This window comes from Jaculus jaculus, chromosome 7, assembly GCF_020740685.1.
Source record: "Jaculus jaculus isolate mJacJac1 chromosome 7, mJacJac1.mat.Y.cur, whole genome shotgun sequence".
Classification (NCBI taxonomy): Eukaryota; Metazoa; Chordata; class Mammalia; order Rodentia; family Dipodidae; genus Jaculus; species Jaculus jaculus.
This window is the reverse complement of record NC_059108.1, coordinates 30,779,739-30,792,054: the sequence shown is the minus strand read 5'-3', so window position 1 is coordinate 30,792,054 and position 12,316 is coordinate 30,779,739. Positions and strand designations below refer to the sequence as shown.

At 42.0% G+C, this 12,316-nt stretch overlaps 1 protein-coding gene across 5 annotated transcripts in view; it reads left to right on the top strand.

Annotated features, from left to right (window-relative positions):
- The window catches only part of Dse (dermatan sulfate epimerase), a 148,075-nt gene that overhangs the window by 66,327 nt on the left and 69,432 nt on the right, over positions 1–12,316 (top strand). Inside the window, exon 1 of one of the 5 annotated variants that reach the window (XM_045154144.1) lies at positions 11,676–11,790. The exons of 2 other annotated variants lie outside the window; for them this stretch is intronic. The gene's annotated coding sequence lies outside the window, so the exon portion shown is untranslated. Of the gene's footprint in view, positions 1–11,675; positions 11,791–12,024; positions 12,107–12,316 lie in introns of those variants that run through there. 2 more of the 5 variants (XM_045154147.1, XM_045154146.1) reach the window with 2 other exon arrangements.

The following is a 12,316-nucleotide window of genomic DNA, read 5'->3' as shown; positions in this document are numbered from 1 at the left end:
TGGTATAGCCTCAGGTAAGTTACCCATTCCATAGTAAATAGCATCACAGCCATGATCATGCAAGCAATGTAAATTCAATTTAATTAGTTAAAAAAAAAAGATATGAGCTGGGCAAAGTGATGCATGCCTTTAATCCTAGCACTTGGGAAGCAGACATAGGAGGAGAATCCTTGTGAGTTCAAGACCACCCTGAGATGACATAGTGAATTCCAGGTCAGCCTGGGCTAGAGTGAGACCCTACCTTGAAAAACAAAACAGACAAACAAAAAAGATATGAATGTAAGGTGGGGATTCATGGGTGTTGCAGTCAGGTTCACATTGCTGGTAGAAATCACCCAACCAACAGCAGCTTGTGAGGAAAAAGAGGTTTATTCTGGCTTGCAGACTTGAGGGGAAGCTCCATGATGGCAGGGAAAATTATGGCATGAGCAGAGGGTGGAAATCATCCCCTGGCCAACATCAGGTGGACAATAGCAATAGGAGAGTGTGCCAAACACTGGCATGGGGAAACTGACCATAACACCCATAAGCCCGCCCCCAACAATACACTGCCTCCAGGAAGTGTTAATTCCCAAATCTGTATCAGCTGGGAACCTAGCATTCAGAACACCTACGTTTATGGGGGACACCTGAATCAAACCACCACACTGGGGAAGAAGGATGCTAGTGTAATGGGAGGAGAATAAGAGAGGGCAGTTGGGAGGAACAAGATCAGAATACAGTATAGACATGTATGAAAATGGGAAAAGTCAATAAAAATGTTAAACAAATATATGTTTAATTTCCATCATTTTTTGGTAAGTTGAATCCTCACTGGTAATAGAACATAAGCATGTATATTCATTGAGTGGCTTCAAATCCCTATATCCAATGGGGCATTCTCCTTTGCTTGTGGCTTTCTCTTTTATATCACTGGTAAATTTCTTTTATTACTGAAAGTTGTTTCTGACCACAAGTACCCATGGTAATGATATATAGTCTTTGAAAATAAATAATATAAATGTTCTGTTTAGAGACCACAGTATCAACAGTGTCTGTGAGTCACTCACAACCTAAGCGGCTATATTTACTATCATAGTTATTCACAAATGGAGATTTGCTGAAGGAAAAGCTCTGCTTTCATTATTAAACATCCAGGATGAGCTGGTGATAGAATTTGGCAGGTATGGTCTGGAGGGTGAGCATTTTATAGAACTTTCATTCCTTCCCAGAGGCAGCCAGGTGAGCTGTCTCAATGTGGTTCCTGTTGACATTGGGTCAGTGGAGAATTCTCTATGTCTTACAGCTTTAACAACTGCAGAACTGCCTGGTATATCTCATGCACATATGGTCTTCCTGTTAAAATTTCTATGTGTCTCTTAGGTTTAGGTCTTATCTATGGTTTCCTTCTGCCACTGTGGATATCCCTCTAAATGCCACAAAGTTAAATTTTAAACAAAATTGTCTACTTTTCCCCCTGTTCTTAGATTTTATCAGATCCTCATAGACAAGAGCTCTGAGACCAGTATTCCAGTTTTAGACTTCTCAGAGGTCTGTACTTTTAAACTTTGAAAGTAAACACTGACAATATCCACATACACGAAAACCACAATGCTGGCCTGGAGAGATGGCTTAGCAGTTAAGGTGCTGGACTTTGAAGCCTAAGGCCTCATGTTTGACTCTCTAGATCCCATATAAGCCAGAAACACATGGTGACACAAGTGCAAAGGGTTGTATATGTGTACAAAATGGCACATGCATCTGGAGTTCAATTGCAGTAGCTGGAGGCTCTGGTGCCTCAATTCTCTCTCATCAAAAAAAAACAAAAACACTCAAACACAGGGCTGGAGAGATGAATTAGCAGTTAAGCACTTCCCTGTGAAGCCTAAGGACCCTGGTTCAAGGCTCAATTCCCCAGGACCCATGTTAGCCAGACGCACAAGGGGCACGTGCATCTGGAGTTCATTTGCAGTGGCCAGAGGCCATGGCATGCCCATTTTCTTTCTCTTTCTGCCTCTTTCTCTCTCTGTCTGTCACTCTCAAATAAATAAATAAAAATAAACAAAACTTTTTTTAAAAAATAACACACAAACACAAAGAGCACAATGCAAATTTCTAAACTTCAAGTTTTAATTTGTTAGTAGGCCTTGAAATCTATTCAGGTGATCATAATCTTTCTTTTTTAAATAAAAAATATAGTAAAAAATATAAATATATACATCAGTTTATAAAAATACATATGCACACACAAACTTTATCACCTACCTGTTTTTAGTTTTAAGAAGGTTTGAAGGATATCTGCTTTAAGAGAACTATCAGGGCTGGGCAGGCCTTTAGTTCCAGTGCTCGGGAGGCAAAGGTAGGAAGATTGCCATGAACCTGAGGCCACCTTGAGATTACATGGTGAATTCCAGGTCAGCCTGGACTTGAGTGAGGCACTACTTTGAAAAGCCAAAGGCGGGGGGGGGGAAGAACTATCAGAAATATATTATTAGATGGCATTACAATTACTTTGGTTCATGGTAGACTATGCAACACTTACTATATAAATATTTGTAGGTTTGCATATATGCTGGCATCATTCTTTCACAGGTTTCCCCCTCACAACTAACATTAGTTTGCTTGAATTATGTTCTAGTGATCTTAGAAAAGGAAATAATGCTAAATCTTATGGATTTTTAAAGCTATTTTTTATCAATTTATTTGACAGACAGAGTTGAATATGGGATGCCAAGGCCTCCTGGCACTGCAGCAAATTCCCTATGAATGCACCACTTGTGCACCTGGATTTGCACATGAGAATATAGAATATTATTACAATCAGGATTCTACAGTACTTTCTTTATTACTTATATTAATCTTAGCTCATCTGTGATCTAAGTATTTATGTTGTTCATTTTATCTCTTAAATGATATATGTTGACTTACTAGAATAATCTCTTAGGCTAAATTGTTAAGCCATATTCTTAGTAGCATACAATGAAAGCATACATCCTGTGTGTTATAAATTGGACCCAGTTTGGATGTATTTCTTAAAAGGTTAATGTGCTGGAAGTATGGCATCATTAAGGTGATGGAGCATATAAGAGGTGGGGGCTAATGGAAGAAACTTAGATCATTGAGGGGGGCTCCACCCTTACTGATGATGTATGTGTTGGTTTGAATGTAAATGCCCTCTGTAGCCTCAGCTTTTTTTTAAAATTATTTTACTAACTTAAGAGACAGAGAAAGATAATGGACACTTCAGGGCCTCTGTCTGCTGCCATCAAACTCCAGATGCATGCACCACCTTGCAATTCTGGCTTATGTGGGTCTTGGGGAATCTAACCTGGGTCATGTGGTTTTGCAGGCAAGTGCCTTAACCTCTTAGCCATCTCTCCGGCCTGCCTCAGGTAGTTTTTTTTTTTTTAAAGGTTACCCTGATGCTTTTTAAAATGTTTATTATTATTATTAATAACATGTTTCGTTTGGATGCATCATGTGTTGGTACCCTCTTTTTTTCTTGTCCCTGCCCCCGTTCCATTGTTTTCGAGGTATGGTCTTACTCTAGCTCAGGCTGACCTGGAGTTCACTATGTAGTCTCAGGGTGACCTCAAACTGATGGAGATCCTGTTAGCTCTGCTTCTGGAGTGCTGGGATTAAAGGCATGCACCACCACGCCCGGCTCTGATACTGTTTTTTTTTTTTTTTTTTAATTTATTTAAGAGCAACAGACGGAGCGAGAAAGAGGCAGAAAGAGAGAATGGTCACGCCAGGTGTGTGTGCTCCCCCTTGTACATCTGCCTAACATTGGACCTGGGGAAATGAGCCTCAAACCAGGGGTCCTTAGATGTCACAGGCAAGTGCTTAACTGCTAAGCCATCTCTCCAGCCCCCTCAGGTAGTTTTAATTAAGCTTCCTACTTAGTCCCCAGCTGGTGGAGTCTTTGAGACGTGGAACTCTGCTGGAGGAGATCTCACTAGGGGCAGACCTTGGCACTGATGGGTCTAGACTACTGTGTGTTCAGACCTAACTTACTCTTGCTGTCCTTTCCTGCTGTGGAAGTGTGATGAAGCTTCCCCTTGAAACTTGAAGTCTGACACAAATTTGTCCTTCCCAAAGCTGCTTTTGGTCAGGTGTTTTGTCAAGGCCACTGCTATGGTGTGTTAGTCAGGATTCTTCAGGTGAACAGAACTGATAGAATGAATATTATTATAAAGGGGGTTATTGGATTAGCCTCCAGGATACAAACGGGGCAGTTCAACAATAGCTATCTGTAGGCTTGAGCACTGAAGAATCTGGTAGCTGCCAGTCCACAAGACTGGAGGCCTCAGCAGGCCAATCTGACACGGAAGGTCTGGAGGATTCCCCAAGAGCTGCTCAGACCACATTGGAAGGCTGATGAAACTCAGTTCCAATATCCGCAGTAGATGCATGCACAAGTAGGTAGCAAGGGTAGCCGGGTCAAAGGCATGTGCTAGCAAGTAGCACAGTAGCCAAGTGAATGTGACTGTGTTCTCTTGGAGAGTCTTCATATATAGTCCACCATTGGAAGGGCCACCCACTCTGGAGGAAGGACTTCCTCCCTCAGTTAATCCTTCTTGGAAACACCCTCACAGACCAGCCCCAAAGGTTGTCTCTTATGTGATTCATAATTGGATAAAGTTGACAACAGATAGTCACAAATGGATATATGCTTGTCTCACCAAGTAGGTTGAGTCTTGCAGAAATAAGTTAGAATGAGAATGGGTTCTTATGACCAGAGTATGCCTGACTCCTCTGAGATACCTTGTGACATTCCTCTTGCAAAAATGCTTCTGAGGGATTTAGTAGAGCTAAGCACCATGCTCTTGAACTTCTAGATTGGTAAGGTAAATAAACTTTTCTTTATGATAAACTGTCTATCCTCAGATATTTTGTTACACCAAAATAAAACAATACAGAAGATGTTGCTGTTATTTTTGGTGAAGAAAATCAATTTGTATAGTTATTTCAATCTAAACAAAGTATGAATTTTGTTTTTAAAAAAGCAACTAAGATAATATTTTAATTTTGAATGATTCTCAACCAAATTATATATTACTTATACATTTACTTACAGAAAAGAAATATTGCCTAGTATCTGCATACAGAAAGAAAATTACATTACTCTTCATGCATATTTTAATATTTCATTGCAATTTCTTATCAATGTTTACTTATTGAAATACTGGGAAAATATTTGAAGATGACATCGTTATACTCCTTTCAAAGCTGGAAGTTCTGAGTGGATGTACCAAACTGATGTTAATTCTCTCAAGAAGAATTGTAACTAAGCCCAAGTATTCAGATATCATTCTTTTTTTGTGTTTTTTTTTTCTGAATATTTACTTCTTTTAACAGAGAGAAAGAGTATGGGCACTCCAGGACTTCCTGCTGCTTTAAATGAACTACAGACATATGCACCACTTTGTGTTTCTGGCTTTACATGGATACTGGGGAATCAAACCTCGAGCATCAGGCTTTGCAAGCACACACCTTTAACTGCTGAGTCATCTCTCTAGCCCCCAAACATCATTCATTTAAATTTTTTTTTTTGCTTATTTTTATTTATTTGAGAGCGACAGAGAGAGAAAGAGGCAGAGAGAGAGAGAGAGAGAGAATGGGCGCGCCAGGGCCTCCAGTCACTGTAAATGAACTCCAGATGCGTGTGCCCTCTTGTGCATCTGGCAAACATGGGTCCTGGGGAATTGAGCCTCCAATCCAACCTGGGTCCTTGGGCTTCACAGGCAAGCACTTAACCACTAAGCCATCTCTCCAGCCCCAAACATCATTCTTAATTATACTCTTATAATCCTAAAATATTAAGGATTTTTCTTTTGTGTGTGTAAAGTACGTGTAGTGTGGGGCATGTGTATGTGTATGCAGATGTGCAAGAAAAGTGTGCATGTATGTGCAGACCAGAAGAGGACTTTGAGCACTGGGCTTCTCCATTGTTCTTCTGAATATTTCTTTGAGATGGGGGTCTCCTTCTCAACTCAGAGCTGCCATAGACATATGATTTTTTTGGCTAGTCAGCTCCAGTGATTCTCTGGTTCCCCTTGCCTCATGGTCACAGATATGTGTAGCTATGTCCAGCTGTTTATGTGGTCCTAAGGTCTCAGTTCCTTCCAGGCCTTCAGGCTTATGTAGCAAGCAGTCTTAACTGGTGAGCCATCTCTCTAGCCCAAGGAAGTTTTTCTTTTTTGATTCATAAATTTCTTGTTTCTCTGTGATCAATTTGAAGTGTTTAAATTGGATTTTTAAATGTTCATGTACCTTGGAGGAAAAAAAAAAAAAACACAAGTAGGAAGCTTCATCATGAATATTTGGAGCCCTGGGGGACATTGTACATTCAAACCAACAAACCAGGGTTAATATGACATGGGAGAACCTAAAAGGAGAATTTACTTTCAATTTCTTGGCCAATGATGTAGCATGAAGAATCAAGGAAAAGAACATTTTTTGCCAGGAATCATGTGGATTGGTTTCTTTTCTCACTTCTACCAGTAATTAGCAACAAGAACTGGCTGTCAGTCCCCACTGAGATTAACCTCACTTCTTTGTAAAATGGAAAGACGAGAGCATAACTATTCCAAGTTTCCATCTACTATTCTCTCTTAGATGTCAAATGTTCCTAAGGAGTGCTATTTTTCTGTTCTACTGTAGTTGGACTTTGAAATTTTGTTATTTTAGCATTTTAAAATGGCAGTGTTTTTCATATGGCCACGATGAGTAAAGCTGGCCATATAAAAATGGCACTATTGAGCCAGGCACGGTGGCGCACACCTTTAATCCCAGCACTTGGGAGGCAGAGGTAGGAGGATTGCCATGAGTTCAAGGCCACCCTGAGATGACAGAGTTAATTCCAGGTCAGCCTGGACCAGAGTGAAACCCTACCTCGAAAAACCAAAAATAAAAATAAAAAAATAAAAATGGCACTATTAAGCAGGGCATGGTGGTGCATGCCTTTAATCCCAGTACTTGGGAGGCAGAGATAGGAGGATTGCCAAGTGTTCAAGGCCACCCTGAGACTACATAGTGAATTCTAGGTCAGCCTGGTCTACAGCGAAAACCCACCTCAAAAAAAAAAAAAGGCACTACTGGGCTAGAGAGATGCTTCAGTGGTTAAGGCACTTGCTTGCAATGCCTAATGACCTGGCTCAGTTCCCCAGTGACCACATAAAGCCAGACGCACAAAGTGTTGCATGTGTCTGGAGTTTGTTTGCAGTGGTTAGAGGCACTGGTTCATCCATTCTCCCTCTCTCTCTCTCTCTCTCACTCTCCATCTGTCTGTTGCAAATAAATAAACCAATTTTTTAAAGTTTTCTTAAAAGGCACAATCTGACAAAAATGAAACAACAACAAAGAAGAATAAACAGAGTATACCTTTTGGAGTTAGGTGAGAAAAGGATATAGAAACAAATCATTACATTACATTCACAGATTTAACATTACCATCTGTCAATTATTCCTCATCTAAAATATACTATCAGTGAAAAAATAGCCAACATTTTCTATGCTTGACATAATTTCAATACTGAATGTTAAGTATTTTATTGAATTCATGTATCATACTCAGGAAGCAAATGTGAACTAAAACATTAACTGCAATGTGAAGTCACATATTGTACTTCAGCTAGTAGTTTCTTTTCTTTTTCTTTTTTTCAAGGTAGGGTCTCACGCTAGCCCAGGCTGACCTGGAATTCACTATGTAATCTTAGAGTGGCCTCATACTCATGGCAGTCCTCCTACCTCTGCCTCCCAAGTGCTGGGATTAAAGGCTTGTGTCACCACGCCTGACTTGAGCTAGTAGTTTCTTCATTTTGTTGTCCTTAGTTCTTAGAGCTAGCCTAACAGATCCCAATATTGTAGGATTGTTACAAGTAGATAGTTACTACTTTCTTGTTTAGTAGAATTCACTGGTCAGATGGCTTAATGCTGACATCTGTGTCTTTGAGGATAAAATAAGGCATACATTGAGTAGCCTGGCATATTTAATAATGTGTCAGAAGATCGGGAGCTGAGAAAATATGTACCTGAAGGAGAAAAGTATATAAAAACTCACATTGTGGCTCTGGGTAGAGGTGGAACTCAATTATTACTAGGAATGTAATAGGTGTTTCACTTTGCCTTAAAGCTCAGGGAGCTTGAGTCATCTGTGATGAAGAGCAGCAGCCACAGGAGCAGACTTAATGGAGAGAAGCAGGTCAGGGCTGGAAAAGCCAACAAGTTAAGTCTGCATGAGGAAGGCTGGAAAAGCTGTGGGTGTGGGGTGGGTACTTGACCTTGCTGAATGCTCAGAAATGGAAGGGGAAGCTCTAGGAAATTATTGAATAAGTAAGCATAATTAGGAGTCTTCATAGCTTCAGCAACCCAAAATGAGCCTACCTTTTCAGTAGCCCAAGGATGAAGGAATTTACAGGTATATGGTAAGGCATTTCACAAAAGAATACTATTGACCTGAGGGAGCAAATATACTTCAAGGATTAAGGCCATTGTATAATCATGGACCTGTGACTGGCTAGTAAAATCTGCGGGGCAGATATGAGTGTGATTGCATTAATTAAACTCCAGACCAGACTAGAAACCGTGAACCTATAAACAAACTGTAATCCTGGGGGTCTATTAGGCTAGATGAAATAAAGGTAGCAAAAGAGCACATTTTTTAAAAAATTATTTATTTATTTATTTGAGAGTGACAGACACAGAGAGAAAGACAGATAGAGGGAGAGAGAGAAAATGGGCACGCCAGGGTTTCCAGCCTCTGCAAATGAACTCCAGACAAGTGTGCCCCCTTGTGCAACTGGCTAACGTGGGACCTGGGGAACCGAGCCTCGAACCGGGGTCCTTAGGCTTCACAGGCAAGCGCTTAACTGCTAAGCCATCTCTCCAGCCCAAAAGAGCACATTTTAAAGAACTTTATTCCTACCAGAACATGAAAGGGATGCCTCTGCTTAATATAAATGGATGTCAAAAGAAAAATAATTCTCTTCCTGCTTTGTCAACAATTAATGAAAAAAAATTGGACTGAAAGAGTTCATTGAAAACTAAGGGATATGAAGAATTTGCAAGAAAATAACCTAGTTCCCTAAATTCTCCTACCCAAAATATATACCCCATGGCTAGTAGAGTTGATTAGCAAGGACTTTCAGCTTGAATCAGTACTGAGGAGGATGCACACTAAAAGGCTGGAAATGGGCAGGTGGAGGTCGAATTTTCAAAAGGGAAGTTTGATTTCTGAACCCAAGACCAGAAACTTCACAGGTACAAAAAAAGTGAATAAACTTGCTATTAAAATAAGTTTGAGCCAGGTGTGGTGGTGTACTCTTCTAATCCCAGTACTTGGGTGGCAGAGGTAGGAGGATCACTGTGAGTGTGAGGCCAGCTTTGAACTAAGAGTGAATTCCTGGTCAGTCAGTCTGGGTTAGAGTGAGACCCTACCTCTAAAACAAACAAACAAACAAACAAACAAAAGTAACATCTGGACACAGAGAAGAAAAGGCAATTTCTTAGATGTTAACAAGAATTAACAAAGTAGTCGTATCCTTTTTTAAAAAATATATTTTATTTATTTATTTATTTGAGAGGGAGAGAGCGAATAGGCATGCCAGGGCCTCTAGCCACTGCAAACAAACTCCAGATGCAAGCACCCCCTTGTGCATCTGCCTTCCATGGGGCCTGGAGAGTTGAACCAGGATCCTTTGGCTTTGCAGGCAAATGCCTTAATGGCTAAGCCATCTCTCCAGCTCTCATTTCCTTTTTTTGACAATGCTGCTATGCCAGTAGAGCAAAGACATCTAACAGAGGAACCACATCCGCTGCCTTTGCAGCTGCATCTGGAAGGAAGAGTCACTTCTCTCTCCTCTTTCAGCTGACAATTGTGACAATTGCGGACAATTGTGGCGTGTCCTCTTCTAAATGTAATAAAGATGTCACACATACTGTATGTTCACATGTGTGGGGGTGCACTTGGAAGCCAGAGGACAACTGTAGGTGTTATCATCAGAAACATTGTCCACGTCTTTTTGAGACAAGGTCTGACATTGGCATGGAGTTCAGAAATCAGGATAAACTAGTGACCAGAAAATTTCAGGGATCCTTCTGTCTCCACTCCCCAGCACTGGGATTACAGGCCCACCAACATTTCCAGAATTGTATGTGGCATTGGGAATTGAACTCAGGCCCTCATACTTGCAACACAGGCACTGTTTACTGACTGAGCCATCTCCCACTCTAGGAAGACATTTTAAAATGCTAATGATAATGCTTAAACCCTAATCCTGTAGATTCTGATTTATCGGGTGTGAGGTCCTCATTAAAAATAATATATTATGGGGCTGGAGAGATGGCTTAGCGGTTAAGGCACTTGCCTGCAAAGCCTAAGGACCCAGGTTCTATTCCCCAGGACCCACGTAAGCCAGATGCACAAGGTGACACATGCACCTGGAGTTCATTTGTAGTGGCTGGAGGCCCAGCCATGCCATTCTTTCTATCTGGCTCTTTCTCTCTCTCTCTCTCTCTCTCTCTCTCTCTCTCTCTCTCTCTCTCTCTCCAATAAATAAATAAATAAAATATTTTTTAAAAGAAGTTATTAAAGCCCTCCTCATGATCCTCAGGTATTAAGTTGGAGAATCTGACTAAAAGACTACTTGTTGGCAAGTTAAATAATTCAGACCAAGTATTGTCTCTACAGTCACTTCCAATTTGAGATGAATGAACATTAACCCTTGATTATATGCTACAGCTAGACACTTACACAATTTATCCTAATAATACCTATAAATCAAGATCTTAGCCAAGTGTCTGGGGTGTAGCGAACTCACTCTCAATGAATGGAACTTTTAATTGTGGAGATATTATTTCTACTACAGATGAGAACACACACTCTAAAGGTGACTGAGCTTTCCAGAGCCCACAAAACATTGTCAAGTAAGGATTTGATTTCCACTATAGGTAGTTCTGGATTCCAGAGTGCCTTCTCCCCTCCTCAGGCCATCTCTAAAACATCAGGAAGTTTATGCAAATCAGTGGTTTGTCAGAGTGAACACTTGAGAAGCCTAACAATACCATTTCCTCCTAAACTGTTGATTAGGAATCTCTCCAAAGTGCAACGTAAACATTTTTCTTAGAAATGTGCTGCCTGGAAGCTTCTCTAGGTCTTGAGGAACCTCTGAGGACTGGAATGGTGGCCCTTTTGAACTCAAAGTACTTGAAAGCAAACACAGAGAAAATTTAGTAACCACTAACACCTCTCATGGGAAAATAACACATACATCTGTCACTTCTTTGGAATCTTGCTTAATTACCCTAGCCCTGTGGCAGTCGATCCAGCCCTAGGCCTGGTTAGATCAGCTCAGTTAGTACTTAGTAGCTGCTTTTCACTGAATGGGAAGAAACTGCCCAAAGGGGCTTTGCCTACTGAGGTTACAGATGCTCTACCTGAGCAAATGGGATGAGGCCTGGTCTTTCTCCTCTTCTCCTTCCTTCCTTCTTTTTCTTCTCCTCCTCCCCCTCTTCCTTTCTTCTTCTCCCGTCCTCCTTCTCTTCTTTCCTCCTCCTCCTCCTCCTTCTTCTCCCTCTCTCTCTCTCTCTCTCTCTCTCTCTCTCTCTCTCTCTCTCTCTCTCTCTCTCACACACTCACACACACACACACACACACACACACACACAGTCTGTAGAGATAAGTTCCTCTTGCAAGCTGCAAACACCAAACGCTTTGCTCCCAACTCCTTTATCTTTTGGTGCTTAAAATCTGTTCAGCTCGCAGGCATCAGTGCTCCTGGATCCCTGCATTTCGTGGACACACTCAAGGTGAGAAAGTGTGCGGGTGGGGTGTAAACTATTTTGGAGCTGGCTGAGGGGATTTGGGCAGCAGCCCGGGTAGTGGGATTCTTTAAATTCTCTGGGTTTTCCTTTTCCAGAGCTTTCCAGAGAGACAGAAAGAGAGGAAGAGAGAGGGAGAGAGAGAGAGCGCGCGAGCGAGCATCAGCTCCTCCCCCTGGGCCTCCAAAAGTTATCTTTCTTTCGGGTGCGATTCTCCTAGGGAACTAACTAGTTAGAGCCAGAGGCCTGGCAAGACTGGGGTGCGCGGAGTCCAGGCGGAGGTCGGGGTTCAGCGGGAGGTGAGGTGAGGGTCTGTTCCCCCTTTCCCCATCCTCGTCTGGCCGGCCTCTGGTGACGTTGCGGTTTCCTCCCCTCGGCCGCCGAGCCCGGGGCCCCGCCGCGTCCCGCTCTCCGCCCCTTTCGCCCACACCCCACTGCGCCCGCCCGAGGCCGCCGCGGCGCGTCCCGGGGCTCGGGGCTCGGCGCGCACCGCACGGCAGCGCAGCGCAGCGCA